The following is a 22,615-nucleotide window of genomic DNA, read 5'->3' as shown; positions in this document are numbered from 1 at the left end:
GATTGAACATATATTTTTCTAGTGCATTTCTGGTTCCCAGTTCTTTCTCTGGATATGGATAGTGTGCTTTCTCACAAGTCCCTCAGCCTTGCTCTGGATCCTTGCATTGCTGCTAGTAGAGAAGTCCGTTATGTTCAATTGTGCCACAGTGTATCCATCTCTGTGTACAAGGTTCTCCTGGTTCTGCTCCTTTCACTCTGCATCAATTCCTGGAGGTCGTTCCAGTTCACACGGAATTCCTCCATTTCTTTATTCCTTTCAGCACAATAATATTCCATCACCAACATATACCACAATTTGTTCAGCCATTTCACAATTTATGGACACCCCCTTATTTTCCAAATTTTTGCCACCACAAAGAGCACAGCTATGAATATTTTTGTACATTTTTTCCTTATCTCTTTGGGGTACAAACCCAGCAGTGGTATAACTGGATCAAAGAGTATGCATTCTTTTAAAGCCCTTTGCACATAGTTCGAAATTGCCCTCCAGAATGATTGGACCAATTCACAACTCCATTGGTAGTGTATTAGTGTCCCAATTTTGCCGCATCCCCTCCATCAGTTATTACTTTCCTTTGCTGTCATATTGACCAATTTGTTAGGTGCAAGGTGGTACCTCAGAGTTGTTTAATTTGCATTTATCTAATCAGGAGGGATTTAGAATACTTTTTCATGTGCTTATTGATAGTTTTGACTTCATCATGTGAAAATTGCCTATTCATGTCCCTTGACCTTTTATTGACTGGAGAATGGCTTATTTTTTGTAAATCTGACTTATTTCCTTATATATTTGGGAAATTAAACTTTTATCAGAGAGTTTTGTTATAAAAATGTTCTCCTAGTGTTGCTTTCCTTCTAATTTTGATTGTATTGTTTTGTTTAAAAAAACTTTTCAATTTGGTATAGTCAAAGTCATTCATTTTATATTTTGCAATGTTCTCTATCTCTTGCTTGGTCTTAAATTCTTTCCTTTCTCACAGATCTGACAGCTATACTAATCTATGCTCATCTAATTTATTTATGATTTCACTCTTTATATTTAAGTCATTTACCCATTTTGAATTTATCTTGGTATAGGATGAGATGTTGATCTAAACCTAATTTTCCTCATACTGTTTTCTAATTTTCCCAGTAGTCTTTGTCAAATAGTGAGTTATTGTCCCTAAAGCTGGGGTCTTTGGGTTTATTGAACACTAGCTTACTGAGGTCATTTACCTCTAGTCTATTCCATTGATCCACCCTTCTGTCTCTTAGCCAGTACCAGATTGTTTTAATGACCACTGCTGTATAGTACAGTTTAAGATCTGGTATTGCTAGGCCTCCATCCTTCACTTTTTTTTCAATATTTCTCTTGATATCCTCGATCTTTTGTTATAATTTTTTCTAATTCTATAAAAAAGTTTTTTGGTAGTTTGATAGGTATGGCACTGAATAAGTAGATTAATTTGGGTAGGGTTGTCATTTTTATTTTATTAGCTCATCTTACCCAGGAACAATTAATGTTTTTCCAATTGTTTAGATCTAGTTTAAATTGTGTAAAAAGGGTTTTGTAGTTGTGTTCATTTAATTCCTGTGTTTGTCTTGGCAGATAGATTCCTAAATATTTTATATTGCCTAGAATGATTTTAAATGGAGTTTCTCTTTCCAACTCCTGCTATTGAGTTTTGTTGGAAATATATAGAAATACTAATGATTTATGGGTTTATTTTGTACCCTGCAACTTTACTAAAGTTGTTAATTATTTCCATTAGCATTTTAGTTGACTTTATAGGATTCTTTAAGTATACCATCATATCATCTACAAAGAGTGACAGTTTAGTTTTCCCATTGCCTATTTTAATCCCTTCAATTTCTTTTTCTTCTCTAATTGTTCCTGCTATCATTTCTAGTATAATATTGAATAAAAGAAGTGATAATGGGGATCCTTGCTTCACTCCTGATCTTATTGGGAAGGCTTTTAACTTGTCCCCATAGCAGATGATACTTGCTGAGGTTTTAAATATATACTGTTGATTATTTTGAGGAATGGCCCTTCTATTCCTATACTTTCTAGTGTTTTCAATAGGAATGGGTGTTTTCAAAGGCTTTTTTCTGCATCTATTGAGATGCTTCCTTTATTTTCACCAGAAAAAAGGTGTTCCCATGTCATAAAGGGATCAGTGGTTGTCATCAAATTATCCTATGGGACTATAGTCTATGATGAGCTGGAATGGGGAAGTAACTATCTTCCTTATATTGTCAAAAAAAGATGACCTAGAAAATAAAAATAACTTCTGACTTGCATGCCTACTTACTCATCCCTACAAAATCTTTATAAGAATAAACTATACTTGAATAATGTACCTCCTTAGTGATGAAATGTATTCATTTTCTATATCACCAAAATTTCTTTGAATCTTTATCTTTGTCCTTCTGGTAGTCATTGAGACATGATGTCTTTCTTTCTGCTTATTGTCTGTCTATTGACTTATCTATCACCTATCTTTCTACCTACCTACCTACCTACTACTCATCTATTAATCATCTCTCTGTTTCTCACATTCTCTGGGTCTCTGTCTCTCCTTATATATCACAAAAGGATAATGACTGGGTCCAGAATTGAATAAGAGGAGACTAGATTAGATTGCTTTTGGAAAATCATGCAGCACTTTTAATGTACTTGAGTTCATCTCTAAAACAAAGGGCTGTCTTTTCAATAATATTCTTCTGCAGATGAGTGGTTTTGAGCTACCCCACAATCTCTATAGAATCAAAATTGTTCCCCTAAAAAAGGGCAAGAAAGACACACAGGGTGGGCATTTGCAGGCTTCAACATCTTACCAATGAGGTACTCCTTAGAAAGGATGTAAAGTGTGTTATTATAGATATGTATGACCATAGAAAAAGTGACTGGCTATGTAGCAATAGTGAGAGATGACCTGTAGAAAAGTTCCATTTCCATAGCTAATCACACAGAACCAAAAGTTCTAGAAGAAAGCTCCTAGAACATTGGGTCACCCTGCCCCCTCAAATAGTATTAAAGTCAAACAGTATTAAAGTCCTTCAATTGTCTAAAGATTGCTCAGTGGCAGAGTTTCAAAGGACCTCAGTCCTCTGGTTGTATTCACCAAAGGGAAACTTATCTTGACCCACAGCTCAAGCTCTACTTAGGAGTTTGATTTTGCGATCTGACTTCTTAATTTTATTTAGCAAAGTGTTCATCTACTTATATACCCACTTTCTAATGAGCAGAGCAGTGAGAAGTTCTGGGAAATTCTTCTGTGGCTTCCAAGGTTTCCTGGCCTATATGCTACTTCCTGTTGACTGGAGTGAAACAAAATGAAATAAGAAAACTAGCTCCAGTACAGTAGTAAGAGAAGTAGAAAAATTGAAGATTAGAAGACATGGGTCTGAAACCAGGCTCTGCCACTAACTACTTGTCTGACCTTGACCTGGCCACACATCTTTTTTGGACCCAGTTTCCTTATCTGTAATAAATAAATAGCTTAGTTTCTCCCCATTCTATGATCCTGTGAAATATGGGCAGTTATAACTGAAACTAGGAGGAAAATCTATAAATGGAGCAGGGGAAATACATATTTCATGGCTCTTTACCATTACTATCTTGTTTAAATCTTACCTATAGCTGGGTGGGGGTACAGTGAATAAAATGCCAGGTCTGGAGTCAGGAAGACTCAACTTCCTAAGTTCAGATTTGACATTGGTCACTTACTGTGTGACTCTGAGCAAGTTACTACCTCTATTTGCTTCAGTATCCTTATCTATAAAATGAGCTAGAGAAAGAAATGGCAAACCACTCCAGTATCTTCATCAAGAAAACCTCAAATCAGGTCACAAAGATTTGGGCATGACTAAAAAAATGACTGATCAACAAAAATACCCGATTACAGTTCTCCTTTTTGACATTCATACAGTAAATTACAAAAATAACGAGTCATAAAACTGTGGCTTAGTTCTAGGAAATGTCCTTTTAATTACTGGTGAAGCCCACATTGCTTTATGTTTCTCTTTCCCCTAATGCTAGGACCAAATCTCTGTGCATCATTATCACAGAAGGATTTCTCACTTCCTATATGTTTCTTTTAGAATTCACATTACATGAATGTGAGATCAGCATCAATAGACATTTACTGATTGGTTGTAGTCTCTGCAATAAAGGGAGTCACATGTCAAAGATTATTGGACTTTTGATACAGAGGGTAGATGGGTAAGATTCAGTGTGGCAAGAAGCAACTGGAGATTGGGCTCATTGTTCTTTATCAAAGATAGAATCAGCACCTTTGATTTCCTTAGTATAGGGAACTTCCTGAGAGTGGAAACTTCGGCTAGCAATACTCATTGGCCACTCTCCAATTTATAACCTTGAGAGTTTCCTAAAGCATTGAGAGACTAAGAGAATTACCCAGGACCATACAACCTCACATACAGTGTCTGGGGCTACACTTGATTCTAGGTGGTTCCTGGCTTTGAGGACCAACTCTCTTGACACTGCTCCATATTGCCTCTGTTCTTTATCAAACAAGTATGAATTGCTGGGAAACCACTGAAGAGTAACAGAGTAATGTATGTTTAAAATCCTGCTCTGTTTTCTCAGGATGTGGCTAATGATCTCTAAAAGTCAGATGCAGGTCTTGAACCCAAGCTCTGTTGAAGAGAGTAAACATGAGATGGTTTATTGAAAACATATAGAAGTGAATAAATGAAATGGAAGTGTAATGAGAGGAAGAAAAAATAATTCTTCTTACTCTTTTAATTAAAATAAGAGCAATGAGCTTTTCCATTCCATTCCATATCATCCTCCTGTTTCACTAAAGTCTTGAATGGATTAATAGAGGAGAAGAGCTAGGGATTGGTGGTGTTGTCTGATCTAGGAGGAAAAATAAACACTAAACATAAACACAACAACTACCTCGTTATTGAGAGGTTATATGATTCTGGAAGGAAACCTTGTGAGACAATTTGGTGTAGTGGATTTGGAATCAGAAAGCCTGGGTTTAAATCACAGCTCTCCTATTTACTATGAAACTTTGATGGTCCCTTAAACTCCTCATCTATAAAATAAGGCAGTTGGATTAATTGATCTATGATGGTAACCCAAGAGTATAGGATCTCAAAACCTTAACAATATTCTGTCTACCTGAATAAACTTCATTATGTTCCCAACTGTTGAAAAGTGGAGGCTTAGCTCAATCTCGTGAAATTTCCTATAAACCAAATATCCTTACTTTGTATGCTAGTTCATTCAATTGCTCAAAGTTGTACACAGGAACATTATGCACTCCATAAAGGTCCTAGATTAAGTCTCTGTCCATCAAAGAAGATAAAAAAGGACCTCTTCTGAACTGACTACAGAAGATCCTGACCAAGGGCAGGATGCAAAGAACTCAGAGAAGGAGAAAGAGGGGCAGGACAATTACATCTGCAAGAGTGCTGTCAGTTGATTCCAAAGGCATTATTTCATAATGATCAGGTTTTAGTAGCACAACCCTGGAAATGTCACAACGAACTGAGTCAACTGGAAATTCAGAGATAAAAAGCAACCACAAATCTTCAAAAGTTGACCTGAGCAAAAGAAGTAAGGATAGTAACTATGGGCTGTCAATCTTGATTATATCCCTGTATGGTAGTCTAGAAAAATCTTGAAGTCTTGACTATGGAACCATGCATGCTGATAACACAGCCAGATCATAAACTGAACTCATATTTCAGGACTGGAGAAAAATTTTCCTACCTGGAATTTGAGGAATGGGTAAGGGAGTCTAAAAGGATAATGAAAGTAGTGTTTGCTAGATTATTCTTATGGAGGGTCCTGAGACCAAATACAAATAATATAAAATTAAGACAGAATAAAAGGAGCTAAAGAAATATTTGAAGGGGATGGTATAAAAAAATAATGGTTGGAAATGTGATTTTGGGGGCCAATTCGAAGACATAAGAAATCACGAGGAAGAAATTAGGCACTAGATAGCAAAGCTCTCTGTTGAAATCTCCAGGAAAAGAGGAAGAGAAAGAGACCAGAGATACTTCAGGGGAAACTGCAGGAGAATGGGGTAACTGGTTAGTTGAGGAGATTTAGAGGGAGGGAAAAGAGAGAGGAACCCATAATTCTGAAGGGAATAAGGATATTTCCCCAGTGGTATCAGAGTGGTGGGTAGGGTAGAGAAGCTTAAGTGTAAATTATTTTAGTTCTCATTCCTTTTAGTTTGAGTTGGCAGTTAGATGTCCAGATAACTTCATTGGGAAACAAGAATAAGATGAGAGATTTGATAGTTCAGTGGATTTAGGGGTCAACCAAATAAAGATAACTTAAAACCATAAGATTGCCTAGAAAAGGAAGAAAAAGACCAGAGAATCTGGGATAGAGATCTTGAGGAAAAAAAGTGGACTTTTCACACTTGGGATTCTCCTCTCCCTACAATGTTGAAGGAACAATTAGTAATATGGGAAGAGTCCAGAAAAGAAAAAAAGTTTTAAAAACTAATAAGGAGAATCTTAGGAAGAAGGGATGATTCCTAATGTTAAAGACAGAAAAGGCAGATAATTTTTTGTTTTTCTAAAATAAGTTTTAGTCGTCATCTATAATTCCAAATACACTCCCCTAATCTCCTAATGAGTCATACTCATAATAAATTATACAAAAAATAGAAAAAAAGTTTAGAAATATTAATACATTGAATAAATCTGGCACATACAGTAATTCATACCCATAGCCTCCACCCTTGGCAAAGAAGCAGGGGAGATAACTTTACATATCTCTTCTTTCAAGCCAAATTTTGTCATTAGAAGTTGAGAGCATTAAATTTAGATTATTTTGTTATTGCTTATATTTTCATTTATATTTTTGTAGTCACCATGTATACTATTTTCCTACTTCTACCTTATATAACTTTGTATCAACTCTGTCTTCTCATGTTCTTTATCCTAATCATATCTATAATTTCATACAACACAGTAAAAATAAACAACTAGATATTAACTAAAATATAATATTGAGATAACATTAAAATGAGTACATGACTTAGACACAAAAGGTAATATCTTAAGCAAATTAAGGGAGCATGAAATATTATACCTGTCAGCTTTATGAATAATGGAAAAATTTAAGATGAAAAAAGAGATAGAGAACATTATAGGATATAAGATAGATAATTTTGATTACATTGAATTAAAAAGGTTTAAAAAAAAACAAAACCAGTGCAGCTAAATTAGGAAGCAGGAAAATAGGGAAAACTTTTTTACAGCAAGCTTCTCTGGTAAAGGTCTTATTTCTCAAATATGTAGAGGACTGAGTCAAATATATATGAATATATTTCATTCCCTGATTGGTAAATGATCAAAGGAAATGAAAAGGCAGTTTTAAGAAGAAGAAATAAAAGTTATATATAGTCATATAAAAAATGCTTTGTCACTATTGATTAGAAAAATGCAAATTATACAGCTATGAGATACCATCTCACATCTATCTGATTATTATGACTGAAATGGAACATGAGAAATGTTAGAGAGGATATGTTAAAATCGAGACATCAATGTACATTAGTAGAGTTGTGAACTAATCCAACCATTCTGGAGGGCAATTTGGAACTGTGTCCAAAGGGTTATACCCTTTGTTTATACCCTTTAACCCAGCAATAATGATACTAGTTCTGTATAACGAAGAAATAAAAGAAAAAGGAAAAAGACAAAATGTACAAAAATATTTAAAGCAGTTCTTTTTGTTGGCTCAAAGGATTAGAAATTGAGAGTGCCCATCAATTGAAGAATGGCTTAAAAAATTGTGGTATATGATTGTGATGACTATAGACATAATGAGCAGTATGCTTTCAGAAAAATCTGGAAAGACTTTCATAAGCTGATTCAAAGTGAAGTGAGCAGAATAGCAATATTTTATGATGATCAACTGTGAATGATTTAGTTATTCTCAGTAATACAATGATCTGAGATAGTTCTGAAAGACGTATTGAAAAAATGTCATCTCTCTCTAGAGAAAGAACTGATGGAGTATGAATGCAGATTGTAGCATACTTTTAAAAAACTTGATTATTGTTTTTTGGTTTGTGTTTTCTATTGGAACATTGACTAATATGGAAATGTTTTATATAACTTTACATGTATAATCTATATCAAATTATTTGCCTTCTCAAGGAGAATAGAGGGATGGAAGGGAAGAAGAGAATTTGGCTTAAAAAGGAAATAAAACCCAAATGTTAAAAATTCTTGTTTACATGTAATTAATAAAAATATATTTTAAACAATTCTAATAGAGCACTGAAAAGTGATAAATTTGTATATGAAGAAAAATACAGCCATCTTTATTAGCATTAAATCAGATAGCATTAAATCAGAATCTCTATTAGAGATGACCCAGGAGAGAAAAGAATGAGAAAAGATAGAAATGAAAATGTTATATTCAGAAGTCGAGTATAATTAACCTTATAATTCCATGAAATTTAAGGTGGATCATGTTTTTCTGTAACCAATGCCAGGCAATTTCCTTGTGAATAGTAGATATTTAATAAATGCTTACTAATTCATTAATATTATTTTTAAAAATTATTTTAAAATTTGTTGATGTAGTGTCTCTTTTTTGTGAGTCCTGTCTCAGTTCATGTTGACTAAAATATATGGAAGTTGAGATTCTAGATGCATTTTTCTCATTCCTTAGTTGCTATTTCACCAAAAGGAATGGTTAATAGCTTTCCACGGTCAAGAGGACTTTCTTGCTTTGCAGGTTTCTATTATTGTGGCCTACGCACTGTCTGGCACTTTGCTGACGTCTGTAAACTGAGAGTCAAAAGCAAGCCATGATATAAGCTCTGTGATCTCTGTTTTGAAGGACAGTTTTGCTGCCAGCCAGGAGATGAGCTGTCATTTCAAGTTCTGAAACAACTTGAACAGCTGCAGCTGCCCTGACTGCCTTAGGGAAAACCAGACACCAAAGCATCCAGGACTTGTGTGCAGCTTTGCTTGGAATGTATAGAATGGCTATAGTTTTTTGGCTCACACTATCACTTTATGTTGATAGAATCAATTTCTCTTTGAATAATAGCACACAAACCTTCATTGTATGACTGTATGAAAGTCATCTGACCACTCTGAGCCTCAGCTTCTTCATTTATAAAATGAGGAGATTGGACTAAGTAATTTCTAAGGTCCATTTTAGCTTCCTATCATTCTATAATAAGATTCCCAATTTTTAATAAACAAGAACTATTATCTCCAATTATTAGGGAAATTAACCAACATATCTAAGTATTTATTGAGTGGGTCATGGAGAAATTACTAATTTACTACTTTTACTCCCAGATACTGTAGTTATACAGATGGGAATGAGGATTTTATTGCCACCTAGACATGAAAACCTCTCAAATCAAATCACTGACATCATTGTATTTTCCTGGAAAGGAAAAGTAACACTGGCACCAATGCAATTAGAAAAAAAAGTGGATTTTAGGTGATAATGTATTCATTCTATTTTGGTTGCTAGTGCCTCATATATAACTCATTCTGATGTTTTCTCACTGTTTGTTAGAAAAGATAGGTGGGTTACTGATGCCATTTTCTCTGTATAACTGTGACTGCCTTTATGGATTCTTTCCAGTAGGAAAGTGTGGTTGAGATGCTATGACAGGGACTGAGATCATGAAAACCAAAATGATTCCTTGCTTTGTTGAGTTAGAGGATTATGGTGGTTTTTTCAAATATTGTCTTTGACTTCAGGAATAGTTGATATTTTTGGTGTAATGAAGATTGTTCCATTGCTAAGCCAAATATGTCTTTAGATTGAGGAAAAGAAAATGAGTTGGCTTGCCTTGGTGGATAAAGTTGTCTTTATCTCAAGAAGACTAGGTTTCAAGTCTTTATCCTTGGGACCTCAGAATTCAGAAGTCTCATAGGTTTTCTAAAGCTTTGAGGATTTTTGTCCTTCTTGAGTAAGTATTCCTGATTCTTAGTCTCTAAACTTTGGGTTTAGCTTAGGATTTGGAGCTAGAAGGGAATTTAAAGGTCATTTTATCCAACTGTGGCATTTGCAGATAAGGAAACTGAAGTGGAAAGAGAAGAAATTATTTGGCTAAAGTCAGGAACAGTCAGCAATTTGGTTTTACATTTTGTCCATCTAGCAAATATTGAACCTTAGTCTGTGAAAATAATGCCAGATTCAAATGTTTTAATTATTCTTATCAAGAGAAGCATTTCAAAGATGTATCTTTCCCCATGGACATTTACTGACAGTAACAATTCCATTTAGTACTTGTAATTATTATACTACACAAAACACTTCAAGAATTTTTTCCCACAGAAATCTTTCATTAATATATAGACATGTGCTCTTTCCTGAGACTCAGCATAGAACTGATCTATGATCATTTATTTTGAAAAATATTTTATTATATTTCAACCCAATTACAGGTATAGACAATTTTAAACATTTGTTTTCTGACATTTTACAGTCTAAATTCTCTCCCTCCTCTTTCCCCTCTATGAGAAAGTCATCTGATATGTTATACATATGCTATCTATAATACATATTTCTATATCCCTCATATGAAAGAAAACACATATGAGAAGAAACCCATGAGGGAAATAAAGATAAAATGGTATGCTTCAGTTTGCATTCAGACTCCATCAGTTCCTTCTTTGGTGGTGGAAAGAATTTTTCATCACAAGTCCCTTGGAGTTATCTTAGATCTTTGAATTGTTAATAATAGTTGCCATTAACAGTTAATCATTGTACAGTATTGCTGTTACTGGGTACAATGTTCTGCTTGTTCTGTTCATGTCACTTTGCATCAGTTCAAGTGGGTCTTTCCAGATATTTCTAAAACCCTTCTATTTGTCCATTCTTATGGCATGATAGTATTTCAGTACAATCATATTTCACAACTAGTTCAGTCATTCTCCTTTTGAAGGGCATCCCATCAGTTTCTAAGTCTTTGCCACCACAAAAGAGTTTCTTTAAATATTTTGTAGATACAAATCCTTTCCCCCATCTTTGATGTCTTTGGGATATAGACCTACTAGTGGTACTTCTGGGTCAAAGAGTATGCACAGTTTTATAACTTTTTGGGCGTAATTCCAAATTTCTCTACAGAATAGTTCAGAATAGTTGGATCAATCCATGACTTCACCAACAATGCTTTAGTGTCCCAATTTTCCCACATCCCTTTCAACATTTATCATTTTTCAATCTTATAGGTGTGAAGTGGTACCTCAGTGTGGTTTTAATTTGTGTTTCTCTAATTAATGATTTGGAGGCTTTTTTAGATGACTGTACGTAGTTTTAATTTCCTCATCTGAGAACAGCCATTTTATATCCTTAGACCATTTATCAGTTGGAGAATGACTTGTATTCTTATAAATTCTTCTCTCTCTCTCTCTCTCTCTCTCTCTCTCTCTCTCTCTCTCTCTCTCTCTTTCTCTCTCTCTCTCTCTCTCCATATATATATATATATATATATGTGTGTGTGTGTGTGTGTGTGTGTGTGTGTTTGACTTTATATATTTGAGAAATATGATTTTTCCCAATTTTTTTCTTTCCTTGCTAATATTGATTGCATTGATTTTATTTGTGCAACCCCTTTTAATTTAATGTAATAAAAATCGATTTTATATCTCTTATCTATAAATATTTATAAAACATCTACTTTAGGCTTTGTGCTAGTCTTTGAGGATTGAAAAGGTAAATATGAAACAAATCTTGCCCACAAGGAGTTTACATTTTATTGAGGAAGGCAAATTGCACAGGGTAAGTATGTACAAAATAGAGATAAAGTAAATATAAAACTAATTTTGAGTCTATTTATCTTATCCAAGCTAGAATAGAGACTTTGTTGAAAGTAATTTTATTTTTGTGTTTCTGAGGTACCTATCACAAGAAAATATTTGCTAAGAGCTGAATATATCTTGAGCATTTTGTTAGACTGAATAAAATCAAAAGTCAAGGGTTGAATTCTGCCAAGGGTGTTGGCAGAGTACTTGAGAAACTGTTGTCTGGATATTAATTGAAAGAACAGTCCTTTAATTCCACCACAAAATGCAAGGAGTCCTTCATGATAAATTCTTTCTATAGTGACATTAATGTGTAGTTCATTAGAAGGAAATTATATGTCATGAATAAATGGAAAAATCTAGTAGCTCTTGGATGCCTGCCAGTTTATCATTTCCAGAACAAAGAGATCACCATTTTTAATGAGGGTATATCACCGGGAAGGAATACATACTTTAGCCTCATTATTCATTCAACCTTCCTGTATGGAGAAGGTACATTTTTGCAAAGGATTATCTTTTGCTTTTACTTATTAAAAAAGCAACTCAGAATGGAAACAAAGTATTTATGGGTATTGAATCATTGCTTTATTTTTGTGGTGTTAGATGCTAATTTTACTTTTGTTTATTGAACTAGCTATTTTACAAAGGAAGCTGTCCTATTTTCTAAGGAGAGGTTCATAATAATGGTTCAGAAAACTATTATTTATCAGACATGCGAAATGGGATTTTTGGATGAATCCAATATTTGAGCTCACAGAGTTACCTTTTTGTGATATTTCGTCAAAGAATTAGAGAATAAGTTATGTTTAACACTACAAACAACACTGAATGGAATTATTGAATTGTCTTTGTGATTTGGAAGGCATTTTAGGATCTAATAGTTCTACACTATAATAATGAATATCAAGGATCACTATACTCAGAACTAGATTTAGGACTGTATGCAAGAGCTGAAAATTTAAGCAGATACCACATGTTTACCTAATAGACAGATAATTTAACTGCTGGCATCAGATGTAAATAAGAAAACTATGGACAAGAGGGTAGAGTTGATCTTTGTCAATGGGTCTAACAAACACTGATTTTGCTCTCTCTCTTATTTCCCTCTTATCTCCAACTATTGTAGTTTCCTCTTAGAAAGTGCAATATTGTATGCACCTTTAGCTAGAAGATCTTTAGAGGTATAAGCTGGTTATGTTAAATGATTCATTGGAGAGACTAGTCTCCCAAAGAATCACAGGGGGGGGTTGTGAAGACTAAATCAAATTTTATTTGTCTATCAATCAGCAACTTTTAAATTAATCAATCAAGAACTTAAAGTACCCCTATTTGACACTAAGTAAGAGAGTTCACAAGTCACTTACTAGAGAAAGCTCACACCTCTAAAGGTTACTATCACCCACCTTGGGCAGTGCTAGGCAAATTGAAAGACTGTGACTGGTTGCTTTAAAGTGGGGAAAGGACAGGAAGTGATGTGGAAAAAGGACTATAAAAAGTCTCGAACTTCCTGCCCAAGAGACTGCTCCTATGGTCTTCTCCTTTAGACTTTTCCTTCAATCTTCTCTTTTGGACTTCTTCTTTGGAGATCCTGCATTGTCTTATTGGGTGAGTAGCTGGTCTTCCTTTCCTTGCTTCTGGAGAGAATGGTTCTGGAGGAGGCTGTGTTGGTAGAACCTTTGCTGAAGACACCTCTGAGGCCTGTGGCTGAAGATTATTGAGCCCTGCTGGGGCTGAGCCATACACTGCAGCAGCACTTAGGGTGGTAGGCCAGACAATTTTCTACCTTCTTCTTACATCATTCAATACACATTTCCATATTCTTCATGCCATGATGGAAGATGCACATTGTGTATACAATAAAAATTGTGTGGAGACAATAAAGTGAAAGACAGCATACTGTGATTGGTGATTAGACTCCAATAATTCCATCTTTGGCTATGTATATCATTTTTAATATGAATACTTAGAATTATCTTGGAACCTGGTTTTAGTACTAGTATGGTTCTTCACAGTTGGTCAGCATGGAATATTCTTTTACTATATACATTGCTCTCCTGAATCTGCTTGCTTCACTTTTGTAGTGCAGAGAGAGGGGGTCATGACAGTTTTTTTAAAGCTTTGGCTGGGTTCTGAAATCAGTTAGGAGTTTAGAATCTTGAGGGAGAGAGGTCAGTTGGTTTGGGGATCTCGTGGAGAGAGAATCAGACCAGCTGAGCTGTTTCCTTGCCTATCTGAAGAATTGAAAATTTAGCCTAGCTTTGGAATATTTATTTAAGAATTGTTAGTTTAGATAAACCCTTTGTATCTTCATACCCTACCTTATTTCCTACCTTCCTTCCCTTACCTTAAATGTCTGTGGAGTGAATAAGGAGAGTAAATTAGAGAGTAGTTCAAATCTGTGAGGGGTTTAATTATAATTTGGCAGTATTTTATCTAAAGAAATTGATTAGTCATCATTTTATTCCCTTTAGACATCAAGAGCACCTTGAGAGCTGAGCTAAGGGAGGACCTTGCTCAGACTCCATCTCTGCCTCCCTTCCCCCACCTGAGGTTTCTGTAAACAACTGTTAGGGCTTCCTCAATACACTTTTCCTGACAAAATTATCCTTAAAGACAATAAACCTTTTTGTGTTTCAACAGACCTGTTAGTTACTTTGTCAGTTAATTAGTAAGAGAGGGAAGAAGAGGGAAAGAACCAACATACTCTGGGCTTGAAGGGAAGCCGGGGTATCCATCTTGAAGGAAGGTGTAACTTCAAAATAAGTCCCTTCCTGTGAAATTAACTAAAGCCTGTAGTTAATTTCAGTTCAGTCTATTTCCCTCAGTTTGTTTCTAGTCTAAGTCCTAGTCTATAAGCCCTGCTGTTCCTTGCCTGTTTAGATTAATTCCTCCTCTCCCTGAAGATCTTTGTTCCCTTCAGGGCTATACTCCTCGACTTCAGCCCCATATTATATCCGGAATCTCCCTATTCCAGCCTACCTGTAACCCATATTACTTACCTAGCAAGTCCCTGACAACCTCCCTTCAAATCCCCTTTTACCACACACCTTTCCTCAAATTCTCCCCATTACACTTTGTACCAGTTCATATAAGGTTTTTCTGAATTCATCCTGTTTGTCAATTCCTATGGCATAATAGAGTTCTATCATAACCATATACCACAACTTGTCCAACCATTCCTCAGTTGAGGGGTACCCTATCAGTTTCCAATTCTCTGCCACAACAGAAAGGTCCTACAAATATTTTTGTACAAGTAGGTCCTTTCTCCCATCTTTGATCTCTCTGAGATATAGACCCAGTCAGTAGGTATAGCTGGGTCAAAGGGTATGCATAGCTTTATGACCCTTTGGGCATGGTTCCATATTGCTCTTCAGAAGGATTGTATCAGTTCACAGTTCTTCCAAGATTATACAAGTGTCCCAATTTTACCAAATCTCTTTTAACATTTGTTATTTTTCTTTTTGGTCATATTAGCTAACTTGACATGGATGAGGTGGTATCTTAGAGTTATTTTAATTTGCATTTCTCTAATCAATAGTGATTTGAAACATTTTTTCATATGATTATAGTTTTAATCTTTTTCATCTGCATCTGCCTTTTCATATCATTTGACCATTCATTAGTTAGGGAATGCTTTATATCCTTATATATTTGATTCAGTTCTTTCTATATTTGAGAAATTAGGCCGTTGTCAGAGATACTTGGTATAAAGATTTCCCTCCACCCATCCAATTTGTTGTTTTCCTTCTTATCTTAGTTTCATTGATTTTGTTTGTACAACTCCTTTTTTATTTAAGGCAATCAAAATTATCCATTTCATTTTTTTGTAATGTTCTCTATGTCTTGCTTGGTCATAAATTCTTCCTTTATCCATAAGCCTGATAGGTAAACTATTCTGTGTTCTCCTAGTTTGTTTATGGTATCACCCTTTATTTCTAGACCATGTTTTGATTTTGGCATATGGTGTAAGATGTTGGTCTATGCCTACTTTCTTCCATACCCTTTTCTAATTTTCTCAGCAGTTTTTGTCAAATAATTTCTTCTTCCAGAAGCATGGATCTTTGGGTTTATTGAACACTAGGTTACTATGGCCACTAACTACTGTGTGTTATTGCCTAACTTATTCCATTTATCAATTACTTTTCTTGCTTAGCCAAAACAAAACTGTTTTGACGATTATAGGTACTTAGCATTACTGCTTTGTAAAAACTGCTTTTTGTTTGAGATCTGGTATAACTAGCTCTAAATTTTATTAAGATACCTAAAGATGGCAGGGCTCTCGTAATGGCAGGGCTCTCGTAGTGCGTAGAGATGAGATAAGTACCTCTCTGCTTTGTTACTTTATGATTTCACAGGCAATAGATGTATCGATATTAGCCCTCAATCTTGTGTGACTTTGGTTTTACTTTGCTAAACTGAACCCTAGATGTTGCAAAAACACTTATTTTAAATTAATCAATCAAGAACTTAAAGCACCCCTATTTGACACTAAGTAAGAGAGTTCACAAGTCACTTCTTATTTTTCTTATCATGACAAGTTTCATCCTTGTGTCATTGGCTTAGGGTTCCTCTGCGTAAATAATGTTTTGTCTAAAATCCATTATAAACATATGTAGCAAAACAAAACATATTTCTGTGTTGGTCATGTCAAAACTATTTATTATATTTTAATCATTTACCTTTCTATAAGGAGATGGGCAGTATTTTCATCATTAGTCTTCTAGAATTATGGATTAGAATTCCTAATTCTTTTGAAGTTTGCTGTTATCAGATTGTTATCAATGTATGAACTATTTTCCCTATTATGTTTACTTACCTCCGGGTCAGTTCTTAGAAGTCTTCCTATTTTTTCTGAAACCATTTCCATCATAATTTCTTATAGCACAATGGTATTTCACCACATTTATATGCCATATCTTGTTCATTCTTTTCCTAATTTATGGGTAACCCCTCAGATTCTCATTCACCCTTGATCTACCCTCTCTTTAACTCCCCTCACCTGTTATCTCATTCTCCCCTTATTTCTTTCTTGAATGCCTTTATTTCTATTTATTTATTTTTTTGTTGAATGACATTTAATTTATTACCTAATGGTACATATATCTGTGTACGATATAGCTATTCTTTCTTCCTTTGACCAGTTCAGAGGAGAGTGAGGTTGAAGTGTCAACATAAGCCATTTGTCTTTATTTAATCCTTAATCTTTGTTTATGTTCACTTTTTTATGTTTCTCTTAACATCTGTGTTTCAAATTGAAAAGTTTCTATACATCTCTGGTCTTTTCACTAGTAATGTTTAAAAATTCTCTACTTCCTTAAAGTTCCATACTTTTTAAGGCCTGATTCTCTCCCTTCCCATATGATGATACTCAGTTTTGTTGGATAAGCTATTCTTGGCTGTATGCTAATATAATTTACTTTCTGTAGTACCATATTCTAAACTCTCTGGTCCTTCACTGTGATAGCTTAGATAAAATTGTGTTTAATCCTGACAATGGTACTTGTATTCATGAATTCATTTTGGATACTTACAGTATGTTTTCTTAGATCTGGACATTGTATTTTGACTATAATGTTCCTGGGAAGTTTCATTTGGGAGTTTCAGAAGGTAACCAGTGGACTATTTTTATTTTTACTTTGTCCTCTAAGAGATTTGCACTGTTTTGTTTTAAGATTTCTTGCAGTATAATGTCTAGATAGACAATAAATCTATATTAATAGGGTCTTTAATATTCCCCTCTCAGATAAATCAACCCCAAAATAGACAGGAAACAAATTAAGGAGGAGAATAGAATTTTAGAAAAGTCAGATTTGATAGATTCTGGAGAAAACTGAATAGGAATAGAAAGGAACATATTTTTTTTCTCAGCAGTACCTAGTACCTTCACGAAAATTGATCACATAATAGGACATAAAAGCCTCACAACCAAATGCAAAAATAATCCCAGAAATATTAAATACATCCTTTTCAGACCAGAATGCTATAAAATTATACTCAAGAAAGGGTTACATAAAAAGACTAATAATAATTGGAAACTAAATAACTTCATCCTAAAGAATGAGTGAGTTAAAGAACAATTCATAGAGATAATCAATAATTTCATTAAAGAGAATGACAAGAATAAGATAATATCAAAATTAAAAGCTCTTAGGGGAAAATTTTATCTCTAAATCCTAACATCAATAAAAGAGAGAAAGAGCAAATGAATTGGGCATGCAACTAAAAAAACAATAAAATATCTAGGCTTTTTTCAAAATCACAGCATTCAGATAGACTAATGTTTGTTGAATTTTTCTTCTCAATATGTTTCCAGGTCAGTTGTTTTAGCTATTGTTATGTAAAGGATGGCAGCATGGAATCCTTGCAAAATACAGGAATTCTGGGTGAGGCTGACCCTGTATTTTTCAGGGATTCCATGCTGCCATCCTTTACATAACACTATATTGTTTTATTTCTTCTATATTTCTAGTCATTTTATAGAATTATTATCTTCTATTTACTTCACTGTAATTTTTATAAAGTTTGTTGCCTAGGCAAAGTTTTGTACCTCTTGTTCCAAGCTATTAATTTTCTTTCTAATTCTTTCTTCTATAGCTCCAATTTCTTTTTCAAAATTTTCCACCATTACTTTCATTTAATTGATAAAACACTTTAAGTCCTTTAAAATAACTTTGCTCCATCTCTTTCAAAATTTTTATTTGAATTTGTGCCCAATCTGTACCTTTACTTGGGGTTTCATTTGTAGGTGTTTTGGAATCATTGCTTTCTTGTGAGTTCCTAGGACTAGTGTATGTCCGCCCCCAAAGCAGCTTTTATGTTGGGATTCTTTTTGTTTGTTTGCTCATTCTGCCTACCTATTTATTGACTCTGGTACTGATTTTGGAACCAATTTCACTGGGTTGGATTGCTGGATGTAAAGTTAGTGTTGGCTCTTCTTTTACTTCTTTGGGATATTGAATTTTGGGTTATTTCCAGAATTTAGGGGTAGCTCATGCTGGGGACCTGAAAGTACTCATAACTCTCAAAGTGATCTGTTTCCAGGGCAAAGTCTGATCACTGCCTTCCTTCTACCCCTTGAACTCTGTATTTTCCTGTCCTAGGTTTGGGTGTAAGCAATAGTAGACTGCTGCTGGACTCAGTCACTGTCAGCCAGTGGGGAAGTTCTGCTACTTCAGAGTAACAGAATTGCAGGCTCCTTTTAGGATTCTTGCCCTGCTTAATCCTTTGCAGGCTGCTGGCTGGGTTTAAACATGGAGTTGAGACTGCCCTGGATCTGAGACACCACTGGGTAGTAAGTGACAAAGCTTCTAGTTGGCATCTGTTCCTTTTGAAGTGCTCTTTTTGAAATCTGAGGGAGTTCTGGTATGTGTATGGACTTCTTCTTTCCCCAGTCTACAGCCTCTTCCTGGACACCTATAGTGTTTCCTTCATGGTATGCTCCTTTTCCCCAGGGTCATCAGACCTATCGACCTATCTGTGCTCACATAGTTTGGGGAAAAAAGACTCATTTTAGTTTTTTCTTGGATTTACACACTAAGATTTGATCTGATACATTTTCTTGTTTTTTTAAAGGGAGTTTTTTTTGGGGGGGAGGACCTCACTGAACTGCTTTCTGCTACTTATAAATGTTTTGAATGAGCTGTTGTTTCTCTATGCTAGGGTGCCACCTGCTCTTTCTCTATTCACTTTCACCACAAACCGAACTCACTGCCTTTTAGTCTAAATTTATCTCAGCCCCTCTCCAAATATTTGATTCCCCCAAATAGTTAGGGGGAAGGGACAGTGTCCTCAGTTCCCAAATGTGTCAAATATGCCCAGCACTCCTGAATTGTAAGGTCAGGAATGAGGGTCAGTATTCTCTTCTCACTCTGGGTCCTATAATTTCCCATTTTAGCTTTGATAGTGACATGAATAAAATTTTAGGACTTAAAGAAATCCAAAATAGTAAAGTTTGTGATGGAAAAATCTATACACAATAAATCCAATTAGATGAATGCTCTTGCTTTTAATAAAATGCCAAGAAGCATTATATATTGCTAAGGGATTGCAGGTTGCCATTGAAAAGATTAAAAAAAAACCCCTTCATATTAATCCTTATTTAAATACATGGAAAGGGATCCAGTGGTTTTCTTTCCCTCTCTCTCCTTCCATGGTGATTTTGTCCTTTCCATTAATGTAGTCAAACATCCTCCTTTAAGAAGGTTGGAATGTTCATTCCAATCCCAGAGCTCCCTCTTCTGTTCATTGCAGGTAAGAGAAATTCCGATTTCTTCAATGAACACAATTTACCTTACAGTTTTGCATTCTGCATTGTTGGAGTTGTTTTCAGACAGGTGGCCTGACATCCCTAATCTTTATAGGTACTATATCAAGGGTACTTCCTGAAAGTGGGACTTGATCATAAATTGCTTGCATGAAGTCCACATAAGAACTCATTGTTAGCATCCTGGAAAGGAGCTGTAGGATATAGTGTAAGAGAAGAGAGGGAAAAAGACAGAAAAAAAAGAAAAAAGATCAGAAGAGAGAAAAATAGGAAGAAAAATTGTATTAGGAAAAGGGAGTTTGAGAATCAACAAGTATTTATGAGGTGCTTTCTCTGTGACTCCACAAATCTACAGGAACTTATTGGGATTATCAATCTAGAGCTGAGAAGGACCTCAGAGGATATTCTGGGCTGAGCTTGATTCAGACTAGTTCCCTGATATTTTATGTTAGATACTGGAACAAAAGAAGAGACTCATGGGCCATCCAATTATTCACAGGTCATTTGCTTAGCCATAGCAGAAGCTGGCAATTCAACAGGGACACACATTTAGGACAATGTGAATCTTTTACCCTAGTGAAGTTCTCTTGCATGATTTGTTCATTGCAGTCCAGCAGCTAAGTATCAGAGGGCCTGAAGCTTCTAGTGACCCTTTTCCAACTAGGTGATCAGGAATTAATGTCAATGGCCTAAGCTTTTATTCTCCTGAACTGATCAATTAGATAGCTAGATGGCACAGTGGATAGAGGGCTGAGGATGGAATTGGGAAAACCTGAGTTCAAATTCAACCCTAGGTATTTCCTAGTGTGACCCTTGCCAATTAATTTAACCTCTGTCTTACTCAATTTTCTCAACTGTAAAATAAGGATAATAATAGCCCTCACCTTGCTGGGGTGATATGAGGATTAAATGAAATAATATATTATGTAGTCATAATACTTAATAAATACTATTCCCAATCAAGTATCAAACAAATATGATTTCAATGCATTTTAAGGAAAAATCAATCTAACTTGAATGGAGTATAGTTAGGGTAACGTTTCCACCACAGAGGATATTTGGCTTCATACCCTCATTTTCAAACCAGGAAATTGATGCCCAGGAGGATGTAACTTGCCGAAGGTTAGACAGGCGATAAAAGAAGTAGAAACTGAACCCAAGTCCTTTGACTCCAGAAACAGTAATCTTTCCACTGTTCCATTTTGTATATAGCAGTCTATCAACCTCTGAAAGAGTCATAAAAATTAAATAAGATGCTTCTTTATGGACCTTACAGTCTTGTAGAGGCTAAGGCACCAAGAAAGTGAGCTAAAATTTATCATATTAAATGATACGTACACAAGAAAAATACAGGAAAACAAGTACCCAGTGCAAACTGAGTAGAATTATTATCACCTGGGTTAATCAGGGAAGCTTTCTTGGAGAAGGCACCATTTAAATTGGACATAGATAATTCAACAAACTGGGGAGAGGAGACTATTCAGGAAAATGTAGGAACAAAATCACAGAAGTATTAGAGTACAATACAGGTTTGTGAGGGCAAAGGGTAGTAGACTACCCATATGACTGGAATGTGGACTACATGGAGGAAAGTAATGTGAAACAAGATGAGAAGACAGGATGGGGTCAAGTTGTAGAGGGCAATGAATGTTTCATAAAAGAGTTTGAGTTTGAGAGGCATTAAGGAGTCAGGGAAAATTATGGAGCAGAGAAGAGTCACAACTAGATTATTCTGGAGGAAGAGTTGAAAGAGTTCTGATCTCTTTAAATCCTGCCACTAATTCTTGCTACCTATGACTTTGGGCAAGTCATTTAATGTCTAGAAGCCGAAGTTTCCTCATATGTAAAATAAGTAGATTGTACTAATAGGTTAGAGGCAGCTAGCTGGTTCAATAGATAGGATACTGGGCCTGGAGTCAGGAAGATCTGAGTCAAAATCTGGCATCAGATACTTATTAGTTGTGTAACCCTGAGCAAGTCCCTTAACCCTGTTTTCTCAGTTCATCTTTAAAAATGGCAAGCCACTCGAAATTGGGACATTAATGCATTGCTGGTGGAGTTTTGAACTGATCCATCCATTCTGGATTGCAATTTGGGACTATGCCCAAAGGGCTTTAAAAGACTGTCTGCCTTTTGATCCAGCCATAGCACTGCTTGGTTTATACCCCAAAGAGATAATTAGGAAAAACTTGTACAAATATATTTATACCTGTGCTCTTTGTGGTGGCAAAAAACTGGAAAATGAGAGATTGTCCTTTGTCTGGGAATGGCTGAACAAATTGTGGTATCTGTTGGTGATGGAATACTATTGTGCTCAAAGGAATAAAGAACTGGAGGAATTCCATGTGAACTGGAATGACCTCCAGGAATTGATGTAAAGTGAAAGGAGCAGAAGCAGGAGAACATTGTACACAGAGACTGATACACTGTGGTCCAATCAAACATAACAGACTTCTCTACTAGCAGCAATGCAAGGATCCTGAGCAAGACTGAGGGATTTATGAGAAAGAAAACCAGTCACATTGAGAGGAAGAACTGTGGGAGGAGAAATACAGAAGAAAAACAACTGCATGAACACATG

The sequence above is a fragment of the Gracilinanus agilis genome, chromosome 4, assembly GCF_016433145.1.
Source record: "Gracilinanus agilis isolate LMUSP501 chromosome 4, AgileGrace, whole genome shotgun sequence".
Taxonomy (NCBI): domain Eukaryota; kingdom Metazoa; phylum Chordata; class Mammalia; order Didelphimorphia; family Didelphidae; genus Gracilinanus; species Gracilinanus agilis.
The sequence above is the reverse complement of the archived record's forward strand: the minus strand, read 5'-3'. Positions refer to the sequence as shown.